We start from the raw sequence: 27,370 nt of genomic DNA, 5'->3' as shown, positions 1-27,370 counted from the left end.
ACAGCTAGACCCACTTTGTGGGTTCACCTTTTGTTGAATCTACCAGTGCACTTCTATTCACGGTTTACTACTTCTTCTCGCGATGTGTCTACGCGTTCTCCGCCGCGTTTTCGCCCATTTACCGTCCCTCGACAAACCGTATCTCTTTAAACGAACGTTCTTCGAACCTGTCTAACCTCTCCAAACCTGATTTCTTTTTTTGTTTCTTTTCGTTACTGCTAGTCTAATTCTTTTGAAACGTAAGTAAATATAAATCTAAACGTTTTCGAGTAGTTTTTATGATCTATTTCTGTATGCTTTTGATTATCCTGTTTATTACGAAGAACGTAGATTGAAAATATCAGTTGGATAATTCGCTTACCTCTTTCTTTATCTCGTTTTTTTATTCGCATTTTTACGTACTTCTGAGATGTTTTCACTAACAATACGTAATCTCACTACAAAAAAAAGTAATAACGAATATAAATAAGACGCGGACACTTTTGCAACGAGACGATTCGAGCTACTTAGGGCGAGATTTGAACTAGCATAGCGCTGCAGTTGCAATATTACAATTAACTAATCGACCTATGTCGATAAAAAAGTTCGATTATGCGCAACTTCAGAGCATATAGTGGATTCGGCTGTCATTTTTGTTAAACTACATATCTGGTATGTAATGATTTTTATTTTTTTATAGTATTATGATTCTTATCGACTTTTATTAATCTATAGACTTCTTTTATTTTTAAATTAATCAATTTTAGTGTAGATACCTATTATATTAAGAGCGTTTAAAAGTAAAAGTTAAATAAAAATATATATTTGAAAAAAATAAATTCTAATTTTGATAAATGATAGACTTTATATTTGAAACATACTAAATTGTACGTAACAAATCAATATTATTTCATTTGACAAGTTTCTCTGTGTATAATTATTCATTGAGTGTTGCTAACATAACCAAAAAAAAAGAAAAAAAAATTGAATTTGAAAGATTAATAAACACTCTTATTCCATTAAAGTGTCATTTATATGTGACAAAGAAAATACCAATTTGCTCGAAATAAATGAGAGATAGACAAGTATTAATAAATATCAAATACCTAAATTAATTTAATGCAATTTACCAATACTTTATGCTTTATTGTTCGTTCCATTGTACGATACGTAATGAATTTGTTAATTTAAAGCAATTTATTTATCATTATTTGTTATATTGTTCGCTCTATTGGCATATAATATCTATGACATGTAACAAAATAACAAAGAATAAATAAAATCAGTCATCATACATCGTTCCATACGAATGCGAACGCATTAAAAATAACATTGCGGCGAATATTCGACGCGAGTAGTCGATAAGGAAAGTACCTACAATTGTGGCACGAAAAGATGGAAATTTATCATTTTCGATTCTACGTTACCCTCAGCGTCTATTTCGATGAGAACCGCCATTCGCGATTCTGTGCGCGCCGTTACACGATATATCAGATTACGTATCCGTTGCGTCATGTAAATTGATACTTGTACACGGCTGAACACCACGAGCGAACATTTATTTGAGTGATAAATTATCGTAATGTCGAACAGTCACGCTTTCAATTCCAATTTTGCTAACTAGATCACCGAGGATCGCTCGGCAACATAGTGGATGGGAGTTTAACCCACGTTAAGTAGTCGTCAAGACTCGTACGACCGTTACACAATTAGACAAAGAAGGCACGAAAAAATTCAATCGTCCTTTTCAATTTTGCGATATTAGATATTTAAAAATTAAATCTGTGCAATCTTTTTTAATCCGTTCAATTATTAATTCGTTTTTTCTTTCTTCCTTTTTTTTTTTTTTTTACTATAGATTAGATTTTCCGTGCATTCTCAACTATACCTAAATACCTTATTGGCAAGTAACGTATGCGTCTTTACCTGCGCCCCGGTTTCGAGACAAAGGAGACAAGATCCTCGACTCCCTTCTTTCGATCGTACAATAGTCCACGTACCTATGCGTATGCAGCTTCACAGCAGGATGACTGGTGAGAGAATTCAATTTCCATTGTCGTTATCGCAATTGCATCTTTCTTCTGCTACGTTCGTACGTTGTTTCATTTTTTTTTTTCTGATAAACATTTAACCACGTGTACTTGATAAAGAACAGAGTCACCGTCTTGTTCAACAATCTCGAGTTTTATATATATAGAAGAATTAACGTAAAAAATTTATTAACAATTCCCTTTTTCAAGCTAACGCATATTTCAAAATTTGCCACTTTAATAAATTACAAACGCGAGTCTTCCATAATTTAACGCAATAACATATTCCAGTCACTCAACGAGATTTATCTCTTTGAAACAGTGACGCAAAAAGGAAAAATCCACGACGTTTGAAACACGTCAGCTTAGCCGATACCACTTGACAGTGACATATCGGGATCGAAAAATGTGCGGCATGAGATCGTCCGCGACCTTTAAAACGTAGCTGCCGATTTTTCAGCCGCGTTTCTGCCCGAGTGCCCGATGATAACGCGCGGTTTCCCGCGCGATAATCAACGAGTCGAGCGAAAACGATGATATTTCACGGGCCGGGGAGAGCGGCTCCTCGTTACGCAACCGGGCCACGCTTCCCAGCTGTCCGATCGTTGGCTGGGAGGGGAACGACGGGGCAACATGGGTATCGTAGGGCAAAGAAAAACAAGCCCACGTCAAACGCGTACATCGATTACCGGCTTGTTTAGGTTAGGCGGTGATACGGCCAGCTGTAACGGAGATCCTCGGAAAATTAGACCTATTTCCGGGCCCAATGCGAATTTAGACGTTGCTTTTTTTTTTTGTTACATTATATTAACGGCATCGTTACTCGGTTATCTTATGAAAATGTTTTTTATTTATTTTTTTTTTTTTAATTCGATGAAAAATAAATTTGAATAATTTCAATAATTATTAAAGATCTATTATTTGAGAATGAATAGGTATATTATATTTCTAGAATAAAAATTTAGAAAATTTGTCAATACTATGATAGAATCAGCTTCTGAAATGATACACTGTTTCACGAAGAGTGAGTGTCTAAGATTACGTTCATCTCTTCGATATGTAAATGCAGAACAAACGTTCTTTATTCATGGCCCGACATTACGCGATACGTTTAGGGAGTAAACTATACACTATGTATAGACCGTCGGTCAAGAGTTATCCGAGCATAGTTCGCAGAGCCACCCAATGCTATTCTCGAGTCCGCGTTTCTCAATCTGCTCGACGATACCCTGTAGAGCAGTAGCGAGCTCGATGTACGAGCATCGAGTTGTTTCCCGAGTAATCTAATTTCCAATTTCCGCCCGGAGGACGGTTTGCGCGATAAAATTCCGTGTTCTCAGCGTATAAGTTAGCCACCATCCTTCCCTCTAACTCTCCTGTTCTCTCCCGTGAAAACCAGTAATTACCAGCGCGGTCAAAGGATGTCGGACGAAACGCCGTTGAAATACGTGCAATCTCGCGAAGAATTTTCACCGAGGAGGCCCCCAAGAGCCGGCGTCGATCCTGGCCAGCGTTTCCTGGAGAACGATCGCGAATGGGCGTGTGTCACCAGACTGCCCGGGGACAGATCGAGCCAATGGGAAGGTGGGAAGGCGTGGATCCCCGGTGCCAAAGGACAGCAAGCGGACGACACGGGAAAGAAGGGGACTCTCGAGCGACACGAACCATCCCTCCGTCCCTCTCGACTTCTCCGGTGCGTCTGTGTCGGTGATCACGGTCGCACGGTCGGTTGGTCGCCTGGTGGGGAGAGCGACGGAGGGGTCGTAGGGGAAAGCAGCGCGTGGTGGGGAGCCGTGGCTCCGCCCACTATATGGTGGGGAGGGGGAACGCCGACTGCGTTGTCCACGGCGCATGTGGCTCGCGTCCGCTGTTATACGGCACACGAGCGACACGGAGCAGAAGCGTACTGCCGGATAGGAATGATTCCCTGTGGCCGTTAGCTATTTTCGACGCTGAATCGGGAACTGAATTAGGGGCCAAATAGAAAGGAATTTCTTTGTTTGTTTGCTTTTCCAAGCTTCAAAGGAGAATCGTGTCCAGCCTCCTTGGATTAACGTTCTCGCTTTTGCGTAGTATTACTATGTTGCGGTTGCACCGTTCTCTGGTCGTATACCGCTCACCGTGTCGCCCGTTACCGTTCTCGTGTTCTGTTCAATTTCACGATAGGAATGTTGGCTTTTCGTGTGATATCCGACTGAAATACGCAGCGATTTGTTTCCAATGTTTAGAGAGATCGACTCGGTGTGTCGGTTACGTAACGTCCAGCGGTTAGACCGAATCGTAACGAACGGATGCAATATCGAACGTAATTGCGTATACTTTCTGCGCCTCTTTATCTGTACGTTCTCTTCTAACTCTACTTTCGATATAATAATCGCATCGCGAGAAAGAAGAGAGGGAAAAAATGACATTCGTGATGCAAACGTAGAGATTCTCGCTCGGCTCGATTACGCGATTACGCGATTTTTCCTGTTGGAAGCCGCGGTTGATCCGCATTGATCTCCTCTCGTGCGTCGCAAACGTCGGCTTTTGTAACGTGCGTGTTACGGAATATCTGTCGACGGACGCGCGCACACAGGCACACGGACATGAGTTCGAGTCGGTAGCTGCTGTGAGTATACAGCTCCGTGGCTATGCGCATAAATTTCCTTACGGGGCTTCTTCGTCATGGATCGTGACCACGGTCGACGTCTACTCGAACAAAATGACCGTTCTCTGAAAGAAAAGTCAGGCCGCCGCGGGTGAGAGGGAATAAGAGGGGCGGAGGAATCGGCGCGCTGAAATTGCCTTTTAAAAATGCACGAGTTCTCGTAAAACCTGGACTGGAAAAATTATGCATAGCTACGCTTTTTTTATGCGAATCGAACGTCCCGCGTTTCTTTTTTCCTTTTACCTCGACGCAGCCTCGTACCCGATCTCATCGACTCGTGCTCCTGTACCGTAATTTTCCACGAAAATTAGTCCTCTACGTTTATTCGCTTTTCGTTATTGTCCGTTAATCGAGTGTAACGTTCCATGTATGTTTTGAACTTTTTCCGGCAACAAGAAAGACATCGTGAATTAATTACCGACTAAATACTTACTGCACTATTTTTAGAAAACTCGAAGATGTGTTATTCGATATCGAACGAGTATTCAACGACGAATATAAACGGAATTGACGGAAACGCGTTAAGACGTTTCTCGACCGATTGACGTCTCTTAATCGTGGTTTTTCTCTTATCTACTGTCACCTTATCCCGTAGTTCGCACGAGCTGCGCTAAGTCCATGGGATTAGTCTCTCTATCACCAGTGACCCACGTTGAACGCCTAATCTTTCCCTCGATAGCTACTCGCAACCGGGGCTTATTGCGTATCGATCAGTTTGGTCGCTGCTCGATACATTCCGGGTCGGTCGCTGTTCGATACATTCCGCTCGGCGGAATTCTCTCGACAAACACCGTCGTATCCGTATCGCGGTACACGCGGATTTACCAAATATATACCATTCGGTGATCGCTGATTAATCATCACGGTCTTGTTACGGATTATCGATCAATGGATTAACGCGTACCGCCCTCGGTCAAATTCGAATTTGTGTTTGTACAGATATCGTATATAATCGTATACTTATCGCAGATTTTGGATTTGTCGGTGAAGCGGAAAATTGTAAAATCGGTGGAGGAGTCGGCATGTAATGAAGAATTTGATACGAATTTGTCGGAAAATCTTAGAGAGGCCTCGTGTCTCTGTCCCGTATTATTTTTAAAATATTTCGCGGATATAATGATTAAAGAATCGTTGACGAGCGAAACAATTGCTACGTTGGCAAAAATCGAAAGATGGCATTTTAAGTATTTCGTCCTTCGCTTTTTCTTCTTGATCGTTGAACAATAAAATTTACGATCCATACGAGTGAAAATTGCATACGGGAATAATTGCTTTTCGAAAGCAAGTTTGAAAAAAGGATTCGCAACGTTACTTTTGTTGCCATTTTGCACCCGTAAAAACCGTTATTACTCACTTGGATTTTTTTCAATCGTGGAAAAAAATTAGCGACCAACTTGCACAATCCCGTGACACAGTTCCACGTTATCGAGTCCGGCATGGGGCATCCTGTTTACGAAACTCGGTCCATATAGCGTCGACGTTTCTTTTGACGCTTGACATTAAAAGTCAGGGTGTTCGTGCAACCACGTCCCCGTCACGTCAGGTTGACGGATCGGCGTGCGCACTCAGGAAATTAGGCAATTTCCGGCCTGTGCTCGCTCGTGTCTGCATTTAATAGGGGCACCAGCTCTCTCGGCGGAGGAGGCGTCTAGGTGCACTCTTCCACGCCAGACGGCCGTCCCCGCGCGGATCGATCGATGCGCCCTCGTGCTCCTCGGCCAACGCATCGCCATTTTTCGAAACGCGTTCGTGCACCTGCCAAAGAATCGCGCGCCCTCCCCCGCATCGAGAAATTTCCGTTTTACGATTTTCTTCGCTTCGCTTCGTCTATGACAGCAAAGACGTCAGAGTTCGGAGAAACTCTGTTATTAACCATTTGTTTTAGTCTCTCGTGCCTTTAGTCGAAACTTTTCGTTCGTCACGCTTGCAATCCAACGTGTGTCGAATAGAACGCTTTATTCGATCTGTACATCTTTGGAATAATAATTCTATTCTCGTTAAAAAGTATCACGAATTTAAATGCGCTCGGAACGCGTATTTAAAAATTTCAAGCTTCATTTCCTCACTAACATTTCCAAATTTTCTACCTACTCAATCCCATTCGAGAAAATTTAATCAAAAATATATCCTTTCTCGAAAAAAGAAATGTTCACCAACATCGCTCGAATCCTTCCCTTAAACTCTCTTCGATATCTTGGAACGAAGCCGGCGAAACTGGTAGCTTATTCAAGCCTCCTCCCCTCCTCCTCCCTCCCTGGCTGGGGAGTGCAAGAAACAATTCCGCCGCAACATATCCTGCCATTACCTCGGCAACACGTGATAAAACGTAAGGGAAGCCTCTAGTACTATCCGAGCGTCCGTGGCGACTATAATCTGCGACAGTGTCGTGCAGCCGGGATCGTTAGAAAAGGCGTAATGGAGCCCTGTGCGCACGGTGGTCGGTGTTGATAGCCCGGTATGGTGAGAGCGAATCCCGGGGTCACCCGGAGGGGTCACTAATGACATACGCAGCCGGGCACACGCACGGCGCAAACACACGCTCGAACGCTCCTTCTTCACGCGCGCACCAACGAACCGAAGTCGGCTCGCAAACCAGTCCTGCCTCCCCCTCCACCCCTGCGACTCTGTTATAGATTGCGATCGAATATCGTGCCGGATTCGCTTCTCATTTTTCTCGCGTTCTCTTTTCCTTTTTTTTTTTTTTGGTTTTTATCTCTCTCGTTTTTTTTTTTTTTTTTTCCGTTTCACATTCGATGTTTCGACGTATATATATATCGTGTGTGTGTGTGTGTGTGTAGAAGCTAGTTGAATATAGATTGTAGATTTAGTTTTAATTGTTTTCAGCAAGGATTTTTGTTTGTTCCAACGCGTATATGATTCGATAACACGAAACTACGTAGGATCGAATTTTTCTTCTTTTTTTTTTTCTCTCTTTCAACGTCGAACAGCGTTCGTTCGTGGATTTTTGCGCGCAATGGAGTTTTTAAGAGGCGTTTTATCTGTGATGCGTCCGTATCGAGGCTCGTTCCCTCGATCAAAATTCGGGAAACTCGATCGATGGAATTATTTCCAACTTATATTCCAAATCTTGGAATCGGCTACTAGAAACCGCTTCTTTCCATCAACTTACCTTCACACGGTACTCACACAAATACAAATAGTACTGAATGCTTAATTTCACCATTTCGGCCAATCTCCACCGACGATTTCTCTCTCTCTCTCTCTCGTTTTGGTTTTGGTTCAAGAGAGAGAGAGAGAGAGAGAAAAAATCGAAGTGCAGTTAAACGACGAGTTACTCCCCTCCCCCCCCCTCCCCGACCCTTTTTTTTTCCAGGTCATTTAGTTCGAAGCTTCAAATGGAAACCGCGTTACACGATGCCGCGGCGTCTCTGCAACCGCGTTCCCAAATTTCCGAAACAACGGCGGCTGTGTGCGTGCGCGTATACGCGCGCTTCTGTGTGTACAGCTCGAATCGTCGTCCACACCCCCTTCCCCCGCCCCCCCCCCCTCCTTGTTCACAGAGGCCGCGCGCGGATAAATGCCAACGCGCAAAGAGAAAGAGGAAACGAGCGAAGCGAGCGAGCGAGAGAGAGAGAGAGATATATATAGACGTGGCTGCAGAATCATGCGCGCATCCCGTACGCGAAACGCAAAAGCGAAACGCGAATTGGCCTCATCAAAGCGAGCAAACAATGCTGTGGATGCCGCCGATGGCTCAACAACGTGTGGTTAGCCAAATCACCGTACGGCACGTAGCACACCGATGCGCATCGAATGCCGAACAATGCACGATCCGCAACACCGTCCCTCCTTCTCTATCTCTCTCTCTCTCTCTCCTCGCGTATCTCGTCTCGTGTTCCCCTCCTCGTCGCAGTTCCATTATTGGAAGGCGATACACGGTACGTTTTTCTCGTAACGCCGAAACCCCCGTCGATAACCCCTTGTTTGCTCTCCACCTGACCGACCGAGTCACCGCCGTCCTACCCGGGATATAATCATAATCTCGAAGTGGTGAGGCGCGAAGAGGAAAGAGAGAGAGTTTTTTTCTTCTTCTTCTTCTTCTTCTTCTTCTTCGTGAGAAGGGGGAGGGGAGGGGGGAGGGGAGATCGTGTAGAAGGGATTCGTTCCGTGGTGGCGGCGGCGGTGAACCGTGACTCTCTTCCGGAGACCGTAACTCGTGCGAGAGGCACCGGCTTCGACTAGGCGCGAGCCACGATAATCTTCCTTTTGTTTGTTTCGTTAACCGCTTTATGGGATCCCGCGTCGATAGTCCGAAAGATGGAGGGGGGGAGGATTCCGTTTGACCCTCCTTCCCCCCCTCGAGGAACGCATCGTTCCTAGGAGAGGATCGCCGCCGTATACAATTTCTCGTACGTTCTCTCGTTCCTCGTCGTGGAAACGATATAACATGGCTCGTAATATTCGTAACGCAATTTGTAATTTAACCTCAAGTTTAAGATTATTATTTGGAAACATTGTGTTCAGCTTTCTTTTTCGCTATCATCGAAGAATGTTTCAACGGATAGGAACGAATAATTTGCAACTTGTTCTTTGAAGTTTCATCAAGTCTGCAAGGAAAATAAGGACGAAAAGATTGAAAGATAAGAATCGATCGAGAAGGAAGTCGTAGTCCAGATTCCCGGATTAATAACGAATAATCCGGGAGGGATTCGTGGGAAAAACGAAGAGAGAAAAACGAAAAGACACGGTGAAAAACTCGATGAGAGAGGGAGAGAGATCGGTTAAAGGCAAATACCGCGCGGACTCCCCGCGTGGCGACCCCGGCTTGAACTTCTAGGCAGTCGTCGCGGGGGGTCTTCTAACGAGCCGTGCAATTAACATTTTTATTAGACGGTCCGCATCGCGAGGCAGGCGATCGCCCGGGCCAGGTTGCTCCACATGCGCGTCGATACACGCGTGGACGACGCGCTGAACAGCTTCCTTCCATCCGCGAAATTAATCGAAACCGTGCCACTCTCGTTCCGAGAACATAACGAGATCCACGCAACATATTGCCTCCCGAACGTATATATCCGTACACGAGTTCATCGAGCGTCTGGACGTAGTTGAAAAACGGAACGTAGTTGAAAAATATCGATGCGCAATTATTCTGTGCAGCCGACTCTGCATAGATGCTATTGAGATACTACGAGCGACTATACTCTGCATAAGGTACCAGTAAGATATTATGGGTGACTATATTCTGTATATATGATATCATTGAGGTACTATGAGTGATTATAGTCGGTCTGCATAGATGTCATTGAAATACTAGAGCGACTATATTCTGCATAAGGTACCAGTGAGATACTATGGGCGACTATACTCTGCATAAGATGCCATTGAGATACTATGGATGACTATACTCTGCATAAGATGCCACTGAAATATTACGAGCAATTATATAGTCCCTCTGCTAAGATGCTATTGAAATATTATGGGCGACTATACTCTGTATAAGATGTCATTGAGCTACTATGGATGATTATAGTCGTTCTGCATAAGATGCTATTGAGAGATACTACACGCGACTATAGTCGCGCTGCATAAGATGTCACTGAGATATTATAGGCGACTACAATCGCTCTGCATAAGATGTTATTGAGATACTACGAGCGACTATATTCTGCATAAGGTACCAGAAAGATATTATGACTACATTCTGTATAAGATGCCATTGAAATACTAGGACGACTATATTCTGCATAAGATACCAGTTAGATACTATGGGCGACTATACTCTGCATAAGATGCCAGTGAGATACTATGGGTGACTATACTCTGCATAAGGTACCAGTGAGATACTATGGGTGACTATACTCTGTATAAAATGCCAGTGAGATACTATGGGTAACTATATTCTGCATAAAATGTCAGTGAGATACTATGGGTGACTATAGTCTGCATAAGATGTTACTGAAATATTATAGGCGATTATAGTCCCTCTGCATAAGATACCATTAAGATATTACGGATGACTATAGTTGCCTGTATATGAAGCCAATGAGATACTATGGGTGACTATATTCTGCATAAAATGTTAGTGAGATGCTATGGGTGACTATACTCTGCATAAGATGTCATTGAGATACTAGGGCGATTATACTCTGCATAAAATGCCAGTGAGATATTATGGGTGACTATACTCTGAATAAGATGCCACTGAAATATTATATATAGACGATTATAGTCCCTCTAAGATGCTATTGAGATACCATGGACGAGTATAGTCGCTCTGCATAAAATGTCACTGAGATATTAGGCGATTATAATCGCTCATAAGACGTTATTAAGACTAGTCGTTCTGCATAAGATATTACAAGCTATTACAGTCGCTCTACATAATACATGTCATTAAAGTGTTACGAGCGACATTAGTTGCTCTGCTATAGTCGGTCTGCATAAGATGCCACCTACGTACGATATGACGTATTGCAGTTATCGCTCATCGAGTTATCTTTCTCTGAAAACGCAGCAGCGATATTTCGTTTTCCCGTCGAAGCAACTCGAATCGTGAGGGTTAAACGCGACCACCGACCATCTTTTTCGAGCACCGTGCCCACATTTTTGCCCCGTAGCGAAAGGGTTAATTCGCCTATACAACCATCACAATATATATATATATATATATATATATATATATATATATATATATATATATATTGTTGGACACGCTCGTTACAATCCACCATTATTGCTCGACGACCAATTGCTGCCCCGATATTCACCTCGAACGGAGACGCCGCTCCTTTTCGAAAGGGAAGGAATAAGAAGCGGCTTGAACGACTCGTTTCATACTCGAATAACGCCAAACAAATTCCGCAAGAACCTGGTTCTTCTAATCTCTCGAAAAAGGTCAACCACCACGTTACAGAGATTCGCAGCAGACGGCCTGTGCTCGCACGAAAAGCCGGCTCGTTCCACTTCCTTCCAGGTTAGCCCTCCCCCTCTCCCCCTTCGGGAGAAAGAAACGGAAGGCCGCGAGTTTTTCTTGCAGCCTTTTTTCGTCGGCGGTCTGGCAACCTTTGCCATCATCCCTTGCATACACATATACACACATCTCTATCCTGAACACGTGCGCGCGTATCGGAAGAAGGCCTGACTTTTTTGCGACTTCACAGAGTCAACAACAGAGGAGGCGGTTGGAGGGAAAAAGGCCGCTTCGATCTTTCCCCGTCCATCCAAGGGGGTTGCCTCCCTTTCAGACGGATCTCTTTCCGAGAAAGGGAGGGCCGGAGATGCAGCGCGCATTTTGTTTTCAAGCATTCAGACGGGTAGTAGACCGCGGCGGCCGACTTAGCCGTGGCGAGGCGAGGCGAGCGCTCACACACGGATGAACGGGGATATCGCGAGGACGGGTCCAAGAGCGGGAGGAGGGGTTCGTTCGAAACCATTGAAACCATTGAGGCGGGCGGTCGAACCCCTCGGCCACCGCCGACCTCTCGCTCTCTATCCCTTCCTTTTATACATGTTTATATTCGCTATCCCGGGTTTTAGGCGCGGAAAACTAAAAAGCTAATTTACTTTAAAAGTATCCGCGCTCGCGATCCTGGGTGGGAGGGAGGCGCGCGCGCCCCATCAAACGGGGCGCCTTTTCAAAAGGACGGACTCCCCCTCTCCCCCTTCTGCCCCTCCCCTCGCCTCGCCGGGCTAATGCAGCCAGCGACAGATTGGCGGTATTCCCCCCGCGTGTGCGCGCTTGGCTGGGCGGGGCGGGCGGAATGGTCATTTCGCTGATAGCCGGGGAACCGATAGCGAAAATGTGTCCAAACGCGGCCCCCGCATAAAGACGTTTTCTCCGCGCGTAGACGATCCACCACCCGCCCGTGGATGGGTCTCCCGGGGGATGGTTGTACACACACCCCGCACATTTCGAACGTCGAAACGTGCGTGCCTCAATGCCTCCTCCAGTGAGGAGGACTTTATTCCTTAATTAATGGAACCCTCCCCCTCTTCGATTATTCGATGCGACGGGGGGAGGAGGAGGGGGATGATGGGATGGGAGTCGGGAGGTTGGGCTAGGTTTTTCGAGAAGATTGGAAAATTGCAGGTCGATTATGCGGCGGGTGTAGACGCGTTAAAAAGATGTACATATACTTCTCAACGTTTCCTTTCAATCATTCGTCGAATCGGAATCTTTCCCATCATGGGGGAAAATTCTACCGGTTCATCAATTTTAAGAACTCCTTGAATGTCACTTGAATCTTCCGCTTGTATTTCCATCGATAAAATTCCGATCGAAAGATGGATCAAACAATGAATGAATTGGATAAGCCGGAACATAGTAGGAACGTAAATAGTTTTAATGTTTCTATTTTATATATTTTAACATAAAATTTGATGAATTAAAATTTGTTTTCAGTGCCTCTACTTCTTCGCTCCCTGTTTCGTTCGTTTCCAAAGTCAATTTTAAGTATTTCGACTTTAATGCAAGCCTCTAATTGGCAACTTAAACTCAGTTCCGTATTATCGATGGTGATAACAGCCTCCTGTATCACCATATATACAATTTTAGATTTGAAATTGTATATAAAAATGTAGAATGATGAATTCTCGTAACGAATCATACTCGTCCCTCATTTCTATTAATTTTAAATCTTGAATTCTGTGTTTGTCCAAATTATATTTTATTTATATATCTCAGTGCTTATTCCTTATTAAATTCCTTTTAAAATTCCGTACGATCGTTATCCCATACATATATATTTACATTAATAAATATACGTATAATGTAACTATTCCGTTGATCGATTGAACTTTCTTAAATATAAATACAAATACAGATGGTTAAAATCTTATTTTTTTTTGTTGAAGAAGAAAGCGCCACCCATATATGGACGAGGAGAGAAGAAGAAGAAGAAGAAGAGAGATGGACGAAAAGCAAAGTCCTCGTTGAGGAAACACGGAAGGAGGTCGATTCGCGTCACGAGTCGCGGATTTTTCGCTCGGCGAGCGCGCACAGGAATTGCAGTTGCCTGCGGGACGACGACATCCCTCTCTCTCCATTTTCCTCTTCTCCGCCGGTGTTACATAGTCGACGCGTTAAACGCGCCATTATACTTGTAAATTCCGAACAATTAGCCGTAATCAAGCACAGGAAACCATCGCAACTGGGTACGCAATTATTTTTAAATAAGATTCCGCCGGACTGTTTCGTAGGACTTGGAACGACCGTGATTATTAATCCCGGCGAGAGATCGTTAGGCAGATTACACACCGGACGCGGTTGCTGCTCGTCGCCTCCTCGACTTCGTTCGCTTCGTTCCGGCCCCCACCCCTCGCATCTGCGTCGTAAACTGAACGGTCTGATACTCGCGAACCGTCCGGCAAAGTTTCTCTCATCGATTATTATTATTGTTGTTGTTGTTGTTGTTGTTGTATTCCTCGACGAAGAGGAATTGATTGGTTCGGTTGGCGCCTCGATCGAGAAGGAATCGGTTTTTAGTAGACACGTTCGCGTAGACGTGGAATTGTTTGGAAAATCGTTGTACATATAAAATATTACAAATTAATTTATTTATCGCCTAGCGCTTGCTCGTCCTTTCCAATATAGTATAAATATTCTATAACTTGTTCCGCCTTCTACCCGCCGCGGATGAAAAATAAAATTCTTGAGAAACGGAGCTTAAATAGGGATACGTTATTCTTGAATTATATTGAAGGTGAGGTGATCGTTGCTCCACTTCGATAAACATTCTTCGCCACGTTTCTCCTTTAACAAACGTCTTCTTAGTCAAATCGTTGTTTCTTCTACTTGCAAATATCGCGACAACGCTTGCTTTTTAAAAAATTTCCCCATTTTTCCGCGTATGCCCGCCCTTCCCCGTTCCTTCCGTCTCGCTAACGAGCTCCACGAATAATTCATGGATCCAAGAAAGTGGCAAGTAATTGCATCCTACCGCGCGATCCATCCGCCAATATTGATGCTAATTACAATGCGATATACGCGGCGTCTTAAATTACCCCCGCGTTACGCGACCTCCCCCCACCCCGGGTTTTTTATGGCCCGTTTTCGAGCCACGCCGCTAATTTCCCCCTTCGTTCGCGGACAGCAGGCTCTAATGATTTTTGATCGTTCCATCACGCCCCCCCTTTTGTCGCGTGCAGAGGAAAGGGAGGAAGGGCTACGAATTTCGTCGTGAAAATCGATCGATCCGATTTTTTTTTTTTTTTTGACGCAGACGGGATATTTTGAAAGTTTTATTATTTCTGAGGATGGAGTATCATTTTTGGAAGCGATACGATTAATGTCAACCAATCGGGAATATTAGAAGAATCAATAAGATTTATTATTCGTATAGAATTGAGATTTCCAGGATCACGAATGAGTAATGATCAAATTTATAATAGACAACAGGCATTTTTAGTTCGAGAAGAAATTTATCTCATCCAAGATCGAGCTATGTATAGCCTCGGTCTCGTTTCGTCTCGCGAGGATTATTAAAAAAAAAATATGTTGTCCTTCCACGGTATATCATATCGCTTCGATTCAATCGAGGAAAGTGGGTGGTCGAGATATCTTCTCTTCGGGATTGGAAAAAAAAAAGAAAAAGAAAGAGCGAAGGAAGGAAAGGAAGAAAAGTAAAAGCGGAGGAAACGAACTATCCAGGCAATTCCGCTCCATCGGCTTAGCCGCGGGAAAAAGCAGGAAGGCAAAAAGCCGCGAGCGGACGGAACTCTGTCACTGTTGTCCGCCACCAGCCCAGCCAGCCAATCACCCGTACACAACCGTCGAAACTTTTAATCGACGGCTCCGGCCGTCTCGGCGTCTCTGGATGACGAACTGATCCCCGACTTTCATCTCCCCCCCCCCCTTCGAAAGAGGGCTAATTTCGCAAAAACGCCGCGTCCTTTCGCGAAATTGAAATCGGCCAGACAGACCTTTTTCACTCCCTCCCTCGTGTATGGCTCTCGATATCCGGCGGTTTGTCCGAGAGGAGGTCGATGTAAAAAAAAGATTTTACAAAATTCTTATTATTGTAACAATTTATTGTTATTATATCTAGTGTTAACTCGTTTCGATAATTTTCCATGGATTGGTTTCTTTTCACTTGTAAGTAAAAGCGGTTGGCCGAGTTAAACGTTTTAACTTTAAAGGAAAGGGGAGGCGATACTTTGTATTATCATAAAGCGAAACTCGAATACGAACTTTGGTCTTTTCTTCGAACTTTGCATTCGTGTTGCACATCGGTTTCGAGAACTCTCGAGGTTCATTTTAACGTATAAAATTTCGCGAAACGATATATATCTCCGTTAAAACGTTGGAGAAAACGTTTCGGTTGATAGACGTCTTCTCCTCTTTAATGCCGGCGAACCCCATGGACCGAAATATCGATCCCACAGGCCGAGCATACCCCACAGTTCTGAATTACCCCCTACGTAGGAAAGCAGCATGACGTCACGCCACATATCCCTTTTCTAGGTCAGTATGCCGATTTTCGTTATCCCATTAATTCCCCCCAAACTGTTTAAACTGTCTCGCGGAATTTGAATTTCTCTATCCCTCATCTCGATGCAAAGGTAAAAGTATCTTCCACGCAGTCGTTGCAGCAGCTTGAAGCAAACAGCCTCCCTTCCTTATCGATCGAACAAACGCCATCTTTGATGATCGTTGATGAACGTCGATTTCGAGGAATCGCCTCTTCTCGGTGAACGTTTCACGACACTGGAGATCGATCGATCGATCGATCGATCCTCATCGCACGAATCGATCGGCCAATTTTTTTTTTCTTCTCTTTCTTTTTCACTTAATCCCGAGGCAGAATTATCGGCCGAGCCTTTTATAGTACAGCGAGAACAAAGTATCGAAGAGGAGGGGAGTGGTTGAATCGAATGCTCGTTTCGGTTATTTCGACGGGTTCGCGTAAGACGGTAGAAACGCGCACGATAACCGGTTCCAACGTATACACGTGGTGGATCGAACGAGATCTTTTTCGAAAAAAATATATATCCATATACACAAGAAAATAAGAAATTTGTCGAAGGAAGATGGTGGTGAAGGTGGTTGTTAAAATTACTTCATTTGTGGACGTCATTTCGAAGATATGTAATTTTCGCCGCATTTACATATCGCGAGCTGTTTATCGCGAGGTGAAAGTTTATTATAACGTCGTTGTAACAAGAATAAGTAATTATCCAATCTTCTCCAACGATTCTTTAACGGACAATAAATAATTGATAATTAGAAATGATGAAATAGTGATTCGAGAAAATTTGGAATTGGTATTGCAATCGTTACGATACGATCACGTTTAATTATAAATAAGACGAGAGAAGACTTGGTGGAACGACAGAGGAGGAAATCGAGGAGAAGAAGGGTGTCTTTGGCGTGAGAGGACAAGTGGGGTGAAAGGAGAAGTTCGGGTTCGGGAGGGTAGGGAACCACTTGGAAAGAAATCTATTGCATCCGTGTTGAACCCGCGAGGGGCGAGTGTGGGCTCAAATGACACGGAATAAAAGTAATGCCCCGCGATACACACCGCCCTCGCTCCCCATCCGCCCTTTGGAAGCTCGAGGGTTGCCGGTGGGAAGCGAGCAATCGATATCCGGGATAAGAAATGTCTGCTCCCTTTCCTTCCCTATCCAGCCGATTATTCCACGATACAATGCCCACTGTTTCGCGATCCCGACGCTGGTTTTGCGATTGTGAGGGTTGTGTTAAGAGGGGCAGAGGTCCTCGTCGAGCACGCGTCGAGTTTGTTTAGATGGTGATTTTCGTGGACGTTCCGAAGGAGTGGTGAGGAGAAGGGCGTTGCAATTTTCGTTCGAATCGGAAGAATTGTAATTTTGTGGCGTGATTACGGATATTGTGGAAAGAAGAGGATCCTGTGAGAAGTAAATTTATTTGTGGCGGGTGTGGATCGTTACGGAAAGCCACTTCTTAAAAGTTTATTTCCCCGTGGTGGAAAGGAAAATTCTATTGTTAAGAGGAATGTGCTTCCGTTAATAATAATTATTGTGCAATGAAAAGTAACGTCTTACCATTTCTTGGCAAATATTAGATATTACAGGGAGCAAGTATCGTTTGTTTCGATGTTTATCGTTTTGGATTCGTTTATTGCTCTTGACTATCCTTTTCTTATTATTATATGTACTTAAATTGCCAGCTTCTTTAATGTGTAATATTATCAAGAGGAGTTGTAACGTTACACGTTAAACGTGGCTTTTCCACCCTTCTGCAGAGAGAGAGGAAAAAAAAAAAATTGGCTGGGCCTCGGTTAAAGATACCCTTGTGCATAATAAAAAGAGAAACACTCTGAAAGTTTCGGCTTTAAAATCATATTTCCTTGATTATCTTCTAAATTTTTCAACTTATAAACCTTTCTAGAATTTAAAAATTTCACGAACGAAAAGTGAACAGCTACGACACAACTCTTCGAACTTATTGAATTCATCGCTTTTAATCCGAATCAAATATTTAAACTCACGATTCACAGCCCTACCTAACCTCGCCATCTTTTACATTCTCCTCACGCGCGACGACAGTCCAACGCGGTGGCCATCCTTCGATCCACGATCCTCGCGGAGTGATTTAACCGCGAACGTTGTCGCTCGTAAAAGTCGCCTCGATCGCGGTAGGCAAATACACGGCCTCGCGTACACACTGGAAGAGGAGGGGGACGAGGAGGAGACGCCGGCACGGGCGGCGGAACGGTCCCACCGGTGGCAAATCTCGTAACGAGAGGCCGTATCTCGGCCGGATCTTTATAGCCGGCAATTACGCCCGGTTCCGGGCGCGCGCGGCCCGGAAAAAGCAGAGGCAAGGAGAAGCACGAGCCCCGACCACGGTGCCGAGCGTGGAATTATATAAAGATGAAAAGTTAATGGACGACGGCGCTGGTCGGGTATCGGTCCCGCCTCAACCTTCAATCACGGATGCCCTCTTACGACGCCGCCAGCGCCACCAAAATTCGGCCGCTCGACCACACGGCATCAAATATGCAACGCGGTTTCGAATCTACGATTACGTTCACGGGCAAGAACGACGAGCGCTTATGGGACGCGGTTTGTCAAGTGGCGCTTCGCTCGTTTGATCGGCCGTTTGGGGAATATCTGGGGAAAAGTTGTGTGGCTGTATGGTCGTACGTGTGCGTACGTGCGTGCTAGGCAGTTTTTATTTTTTCGAGAGAAAGGTTATGTATTTTTATTAGGATGCTGGAGTGGCGGTAGAACGCGTTTCCACGGAGCGCGTAATGGTTTTTGGTTATAATTGACCCTACCCCGTGTATTTTGCATCGCGTTTCCGAAATGGGAAAGTACATTTTGATATTATGTTTTTCTTTTTTCTTTTTTTTTTTCTTTTTTCGGATGAAATCGCAAGAATTGCAGAATCGTTTTTGAAACGTTCCAAACATTCGTTCAATTCGTTGGATTAATATTATTCTTATTTTCCGTTGCTTCTCTCTTTATTAAAGACAGAGTACAAACGAATCTACGGGATTACAATTATCATTTTCCATATTTTTCCACCAATTTCTCGCATCGTTTTAAAGACGATTACAAAGTTAACCACATTCGTGGAATTCGCACAGTTATCAAGAAAACTTATCGAACCAGATGTCGATCGCGTCTCACGTACTAATCGCGTTCACATCGCCTAACCCAACTCGCCCTTCTTTCCTTTTAATTCCCTTCGCGTGTAATTGCAATTCTCACGCCGTTAAAATACCGCTTTTTCTCGCTTATTCCGGCATGTCAATTTCCCTAGACGTTTGACAGAGCGCGTGACGATCGTCCAGAACGAGAGAGAGAGGGGGGGGGGGCAAGTATCAAGTGAATAAGTACCAACCGCCATGACAGGCTAACCTATCGGAGCTGTGAATAATAAATTCGCGGGACGGTCACGCTAGCAAGGAACACCGGCTTGTCACTCGAAATGTCAGACAAGAGACTTTCATGGGTCTGCCACCCTATTAATTAATGAACCCGTCCGCCATTGTTCCCGGATAGCAAACATCTGACCCGACCGTTTCCTCGAAGACGTGCTTGCTACCGTACCGGTGCCATCGGTCGCTAATTACGCAAGAATTACCCTTCGGACCTGGGAACCGAACCCTGCGGAAAATCATCTCGGGATTTCAATTACCGACTCGATTCGTCGAGGAAGGATTCGTTACTCGGCGTAATTCACGTGTGCAATTCGTGCGCGAGCCGAGCACCGTGGGATAAAATCGTTATACTCGAGAAGTATTAAGAGAAATTTTGACGATTCGCGGTTGTCTTTGAGTTGAGCCGAGTTGAGGTTAGGTTAGCTTGTTTGTCGAACCGGTAGGCTCTTTCGTGTGTAATTCGCGTGTGTAATTCGTGCGCGAGCATCGTGGGATAAAATTGTTGCCCGAGAGATATTAAGAGAAATTTGTACGGTGGTGTTCGAATTGGAATTATTTTCCGAATTAACTACATTTATCACGTGTTTCGCGCACGATTCCGCTTATTATATTAGATTGTTTCTATTCGTATCGATAAAAAGTTTCTTTCTAGACAGATTCTTTATATTTATGATTCGTGTTGTTGATTCTCCCGAACGCGGTTACGACAACTATCAAACTCGGAAGGAAAAAGGAAGGGATCGATCACCAGAAGCTCGTCCACATCCTCGAAAGATCGAAAGAAAGGTAAAGAAAACACGGCTCGCGATTTCAATTACGCTTTCGAGTCGCGTACTCGGCTCAGATCGCATCTAATCAGAAATTCTTCCGCCATTAGCTGTCGGCGGTGCGAGGGTAAACGGCACCGGAAACCGGATGGCTCCGCTGCAATTGCTGGGGTGCTCGCGAGCGCGATATATACGCGATAGGTCGAGGAGAGCCGATTCCTTCCAGCCGGGCTTATTCAACGAGACCTTGGGACCGTCATGCGTCTCGAGCCAGCTTCCGTGAGAAACGGCGAGGACAGTGCGCCTCCGCTTGATCAACAGAGAGAGAGGGCCGAATCGCTCGAACCGGCGAGGACGCGTTCCACGTACGCTCCTCTAATGTATGCAGATTGCACCGGTGCTATTACGTGTCTCTTTCGCGCGCGTGCACCCCGAGACTCCGTCGCTCGATCCTTTTCTTCGCTTGCCGTCGCTCTTCCGCCTTTTCCGCTCCTTCCCGTTGCGCTCACGTGGTTTCCTTCGCCTACGGTTCGTACGTGACGCGCGAGGAAAGCGCGTTACGATCCCGCGATAATTAGCCTTGATTACGGAATAATCGTTGATTATCTTTGGCCGAAGGTGAGATACGTTTCGAGTTAAATCGAGAGGGAATTGTTTGGCTTCTGTGCGCGTTCTCTTTTCCGACGTGTTTATTAAAATAAATTCTTGCAAAGTAATTAACATTTGATTGATATAACAAATTCCATTTCTTTTAGATGGTTGTGCAAGTGTAAACAAACTTACACATTCACTTTTTTCAATCGCTATCCGATTCTCCATGTCGTTTTTTTCATCGATGCCATCCCATCAAGGTCAGGAACAGAGACTACTCCTACTGTGGGGAGGAGGAGGAGGAGGAGAGCGCAAGAAGACGGTCGTCCATCGTTTGAAGCGTCGGCAACGTATAATGTCTCGCGTTTGTCAGAGGTCGAAATACGGTTGCCCTGGGCTAGCCGAGTGGTGGCGTACACCGCAGAAGAAGAGCCGCGGCAAGCCGTGAGGACAGAGACGGAGGCCAGGCCGCCGCAGATTACTTAGGTAATTGGTAAATACGAGGGTTACCTTCCAGTTTTCACCAAGGGGTTGGATGTGGAGCCCCGAGTAAGATGCCTCACGGCCTCTCCTCTCCTTTCTGCCCCGGGCTGTTCCTTGTCTCCTCCTCGCGCAGGATATTCGCTTTAAGGGGGGGAAATGAGCCTTAAAATTGTTTAAAGCGGTCGGAAGAAGGGTCCCGGAGATCCCCTTGGCGGTGTGTAGACCAAAGCCTTGGGGAAACCTCGACACTTGCCGCCACCCGAGTCTTTCTGATTCGAACACGATCTTGCACGATCGCGTCCGACGATAGGCTCTCTTCCATCAATTTTCGATCTCGGTTTCTTCGGTTTCTGGGGTTGTCCACCATGTTCCGTTTATTTTCAAGTTTCTGTAATTTTCTTTGTTACGTGTCGTATTCAATTTTTGCGTTGAAGTAACATATATTCGATATATTCGTTGTGATATCTTTGATGTTTTTTTTTTTTTTTTTTTGTATTTTTTTGATTAACTTTTTAGAACAAATACGTTAGATATTTCGTATTTAATTTTGACGTGTGAACGTTGTTGAATCGCTCGATATATCCATTGTGGATTATATCCTCTGGTGTTTTTTTTTTTTTTTTTTTTAACATTTCTTAAAGTTTTTGTAATTTTCTTTTTTTTTTTTTCGGGTCATTCTTGTAAAAACAAACGTCTATATAGTTAATTGGATTTGTCGGATTTAATGTTAGAGTTCGTGTTTAGTTTCGAAGCGAAGGTTGCAGAGGCAATTTCTTATGTAGGCACCGACGTTCTGTTTACGTTTACGTTTACGATTGTTATATAGACAAAGTGAAGAAGAATTGTCGGTCGGCCCTGGATAGCTTAATGGTCAAAGCAGTCGCCTGGCAAGCGAAAGATCCGGGTTCGATTCCCGGTCCAGGCACAACAACAAAACAAAATGTTGTAGTACTACGAAAATTTATAGCCGACAACTTTTATATGTGATGAAAATTCGCTTCAGCTTTCCTCTATTATACAACCGTTTTTACTCGGTTGTTTCGGTACGATTTTCATAGGATATATTGATGATAACTTAAAATATTTTTTATTATCAATTGTGAATTTTTCGATCTTCGCGCGAAGAATCACGTTTTATACGCGTTCACGCATGATATTTTTTTTTTTTTTTCATTATTACTTTGACAAATTTTTTTTCTTAAATTTCATAAAAATATTACACTCTAAATACAATTTTTTACGATGTATTTTAAAATCATTTTCACGTTGTACGAATAAATGGAAATTTTGTCACGAATTTCTTTTTTTCATCCATGGCTAAAAATATATATATATGGAGATTATACAGAGAGAGAAAAATTGGCTCCTCGATTCGAGCGTTTTTTACAAATTGGTTATCGACGTTTCGTATTTATCGAGGACACGGAGGCTTCGATTGATCGGATTGTCAGCGCGCTCCATCAAAAAAAAAAAAAAAAAAAGGATATATTGGAATATTTGCAATATTGGCGGTATTATTGGTACTACACGCTCACGAAATCGTTTTTTAGCCGATAATTTCTACTTTCATTCAATAAAATTCTCTTCAACGAAATTTTATTATGAAAATATCATTAATCAAAACGAACACCCTTCCAAACGCATATCCGTGACATTACTATTATTATTATCGTCAAGAATTTTCCCAAAAGGGAAAAATCCACGCGGAATAATCGCGTGGAACGAAGCTCGTTCACGGATGGAAACGGAAAGGAAGACGAGGTGGGGGAGGGAGGAGGGCGACCGCTTTGTAATTTCGTTTTCCTCGTCTCGGGGCTTCCGGCTCGGCCTCTTAATGAATAGTGATTAATTGCCGGTGCTCTGAGACCGACTGGCTGCCATTAAGCCCGTCAGACCCGATTCCGTCGAAATAATTACTCGGCACTCGGGCCGAGCGACGAGCGGGTTGCACCGCGCACGCGCAACCCGACAAATCGCGGCAACAACCGCTCTTCCTATTCGTTCCCGAGCGTGGCTAATTTTTTAATTGCCTCGCGCCAACTTTGCCACGCTCGTGTGAACACTCGCGCGCCGCGCTCCAAACCTCCCCTCCCCACTCCTCCGCCTCCCTCGACAATGTATCGTTTTATAAAACATCCGCGCGGAAACTCGGGGGGTCTGCGCGATTAGCCGAATAGCCAGGCTGCGGCTGCTAGGTGGCGGCACGCTCGATTTCTATCGGGATCGGATCAAGGAACCATTTTTTTTTTTTTTTTTTTTTTTCATGAAGCTTGTGGAACGTTTCTTTGACAAATGTTTGAGTTGGAATTGATGGGAAAAAAAAAGACAGGATAACTTTCGTATCGAAAGTAATTATTCGATTAGTAATTTAAGGAAGAGTGGTATGGGATTAAGGCTAATTAGGCTTTCGTAGGATGAAATAGTGATGGAAAAAAAAAAAAAAAAGAAAGACAAATTCGAACGCGTTGTTATAACTTGTTGAATCATTTTAAAGTGGGATGGAAAATCTTTATTGTTAAAATTCTCGCTTTCTGGAAACAGATTTCTCAAATACAAATTTCGTCAAATCTCAATTTTTCTCAAATCCGTTCCTCTTCGAGAAGAAGATATTGAAATAAAAAAGAAGGATAGAGTCTGTATTCTCTGCTCGACTCTACCGAATTGTTCAAAGCATTCCATTCGAAATCGATAGACAGAATTCTGGACGAGGTTAAATCAAGAAAGGGAGAGAAATTTCGAAAAAATTGTGGACGTTGTCGAGTCTCGATGCGAGATCAACAATTTTCAAACAATTCTTTCTCTTGGGAAGAAGGCAGTTGGCAACCAGACCAGTGATTCAGAGCCAGACGGGAATTTTGTAAAGTCAACAGATCTGAACGATTTACAGTAAGAGAGGAGCAGTTAATCTGCTTTTTGAAAAGGCAATTATTCAGATATTATTATACAGCCGTGGTTGTGTTATATGCATTATTTAACGACGTCGTCGGACGAAACGGAATAATTTGAACGGGAATCACCACCGTGAACGGATTTTATATTATTGTGGCACTGGGCAGGATGCGTTCCTCAACATTGTTCTCTTGCCTTTTTTTTTAATTACCGTTCTCGGGAGAAAGCAGGATCTCGATCCCTTTCGAGATTTTAATTTCTTTTTTTTTTCACCGATGAGATAAAAAAAATTAGAATTAAAATTAGATTTCAAAAAAGTTCCGATTTCAAAAATTATCTTCTCGTTAATCTCTCTCTCCCTCTCTCTCTCTTTGGAAAATCTTGCGGCGTATCGATTTCTCTAGCAATATCGTGAACGAAATTATATCTCGGGGGTTGTTCGAATGCATACTCTTTGAATTAAGGAATTAAAGAGAGCGTGTGCCTATTCACTCGCGGACGATCGATTTTTAATCGCGGCTAAAGATAAACATGGCGAGTTAATTTAAGATTGCAACGATCTGAAAAAAAAACAGTAATAACAGAAGGAGGAAAAGAAATTTGATCCTCTGTTCCAAACGAGGCAAGTCGCGGCAAGGAGAGAAGAGGCAGGATAATACGCGTATGCAGATAGGAGGAGTGCATTAACGCACGTGTAATGACTTCCTGCCTGAATCAAACCTGAATGACGCCGAAGGGAAGCCGGGCGTCAATCTATTTCCTGCTAATAAATGCTCTCCAGCGGCGCATCCCAGTTATAAAACATGCACGACCGTGTCCTTATAAATAACCTTGCTTCCCAAAGAAGTAGTGTCACTAATTCTTCTCAACAAGCCTCGTGGACGAGTCTCGTCCTTAATGCTATCCTCTGCTATCCAGGAAGCGGAGCGTGAACAATCTCGTATAAATTACGGGGCGATGATTGGACGAGATGCAAATATATCGAACGAATCACGCTTTCTCAATCACGGCTCGGGAACAATCTAGTATTTATCCCAGTTTGATGATCGACGATATAATATTTGTTAATAACCTGTTTCACACCTTTTCTATCTATCGTCAGAATTAAAGAATGCAAAGTTAAACTCGACGAACTACGTATGTATCGATATCTGGACGAATATATAAATCGCAATTGGAAGCTGCGCGTCTCGATGGAAAGAAGAAACGCTAGGTTAGGCGGGCCGACAGAGGGCAGTGGGAAAAGCGAGGGAGCAGCACTTACGTGTGTCGTTGGGGCGAAGTTCGTGGCGGCGTGAATCGTAAATAGCGGCAGCACCGTCGGATAGGGGCTCACGATCGAAGGAACGGTGTTTTATTTACGAGATGCACGGGCCGATGATGCAGCGGCGTGTGGGTCGTTTTCCAGTCGAGCGATCGGCCGCGAGTATGAAACGCTGCCAAGGATCGGGCCCTCTCTAAATAACGCGCCGGTAATAAAAGGATAATGACCAAAGAGAGCGAGCTGGCGGTGTACACGCCGATATCGGCCAACCCGTGCCCTCCCCGACAAATTTATATTGCCACGCCGCCGCCTGTTCGTGGCTTTCGCTAAAACGGACCCTGTTTTATGGCCGATCCTCGGAAGTCGTTACTCGCGCCAACCTCGAATTATCCGTTACGTCCTCGAGAGTACGCAGTTTCCAACAATCGAAATTCGCCATTTTACTTACTTTCTGCACGATCGATCATCATCCATCCACGTTCGAGGTTTTGGATTTGGAGCTGAAGATCAAATAGCTGCTTCGCTTTATTTTCTTTTTCAATTTCTAATAGATTTCTAGACTTCTGTTACGTTTGAATATTAAATATTTAATTTTTTTTTTTTTTTCAGAAAAAAAGGAAACGAGTCAGGAATATAAATGGAAGAGAAAATGGCAGGAGTGCAGTTATTATTAAAAGATAATAAATACCTGTTGCTCGAGGAGAGGAGAGGAAAAATATTATCCGCGTTAAGTGCGTGGCCGCTCTCGTCTCTGATCGAGGGAGGGAGAGAAAAAAAATGGCGATCCTAGATAACGCTGGATAACGGGATCCGTCCATGTTTTTTTTTTTTTTCTCATTATCGCAGGTATTATAGAGGCCGTTCATTCAAATTTACTCCGGATTCCGAGGGGGAAATAAACTCGCATACCCACGTCCTGACTCATGAAATTATGGCGACTCAATTAACCCCGACGCGCGTAAATTCACGCAAAAGACGCTGGCTGGGATACTAGCGCCGCCGATGCAAGAACTTAATCGACCTTAAGAGCTTAACGGAAATCGAACGATTGTCCGATCCGATTTTACTTTTTCCATCTTTCGAAGATAGCGGTTGAACTGGCTACGCAACCATCGCATATAAATTGGGAAGGATCGTGGGAATCGTGGATCGTTATACTTGAATCGGATTATAAATCGGAGGAATAAACATTCGCTCGGTTTAATGTTTTTGGAATATTGGAATCGGTGGAACGCGTCGAATTCCTGCCGATGAAATATTTTTGCTCGTGTAAAAGTTTCTTTCTTGGGAACGATTTCTAGGTAGATGAAGATGCGAGGAAGGCTTGGAAACTCGACTCGGCGTGATGATGCGGAGGTCACAGAGGTGGTCGCATTATTGAACTTAAATTCTAAAATTTAATTATGGGTAAGATCCTATGTAAAATTTATAAACGAATATATAATTAAATTCAATTGGGAGGAAAGTTGATAAACTTTATTTTAACTTTTCGATTAGATAAGTAAATATCGATTTATAAATTATAAATAAAAGAATTATAAAGGATTACCTTGATAAAGATGATTGCGACCTGTCCTGTCCTTGCATTTCAAACTTTTTTTTGATTCACAGTAACTGATAAAAAGTTTCAAGAAAAGCAAGTCAAGGTGGCTTGTTCGAAAAGGATCGTCCAATCTAATTCATCGACATTTAAACTTGTGGAGCATGCTTTTTTCTATACATACAATAATTTAGAAATTGTCAAATGGATTCTCAATTACAATAAACTGATACAAGTTTCAAGGAAAGAAAGTCAAAGTGGTTTCTTTGCGGTTTCCAGTTTAATTTGTGAAATATACTTTTTTTTTAGATATACACAATAACAACTTGAAAATTGATTCGAATAAAAC

At 43.7% G+C, this 27,370-nt stretch overlaps 2 long non-coding RNA genes and 1 other non-coding gene across 4 annotated transcripts; all 3 read left to right on the top strand.

The window, feature by feature from the left end:
* The first annotated feature begins 41 nt into the window (after positions 1-41).
* Positions 42-27,262, top strand: LOC147657180 (uncharacterized). Of its 2 annotated transcripts, none has more exons than XR_015293030.1 (5): positions 42-651; positions 1,838-2,012; positions 13,477-13,773; positions 26,091-26,888; positions 27,093-27,262. It is a non-coding gene; the product is annotated as an uncharacterized LOC147657180 (long non-coding RNA). The 2 variants fall into 2 exon arrangements; XR_015293031.1 differs by having other exon boundaries at positions 13,474-13,773.
* LOC147657181 (uncharacterized) lies at positions 19,248-20,955 on the top strand. Its single transcript, XR_015293038.1, has 2 exons — positions 19,248-20,273; positions 20,365-20,955. It is a non-coding gene; the product is annotated as an uncharacterized LOC147657181 (long non-coding RNA).
* Positions 22,181-22,253, top strand: TRNAA-GGC (transfer RNA alanine (anticodon GGC)). The gene has a single exon. It is a non-coding gene; the product is annotated as a tRNA-Ala (tRNA).
* Positions 27,263-27,370: the final 108 nt, after the last annotated feature.

Source organism: Apis florea, unplaced genomic scaffold, assembly GCF_048593485.1.
Source record: "Apis florea isolate Af1SG1 unplaced genomic scaffold, ASM4859348v1 contig_3203_pilon, whole genome shotgun sequence".
Classification (NCBI taxonomy): Eukaryota; Metazoa; Arthropoda; class Insecta; order Hymenoptera; family Apidae; genus Apis; species Apis florea.
This window is presented reverse-complemented; position numbering and strand designations above follow the sequence as displayed.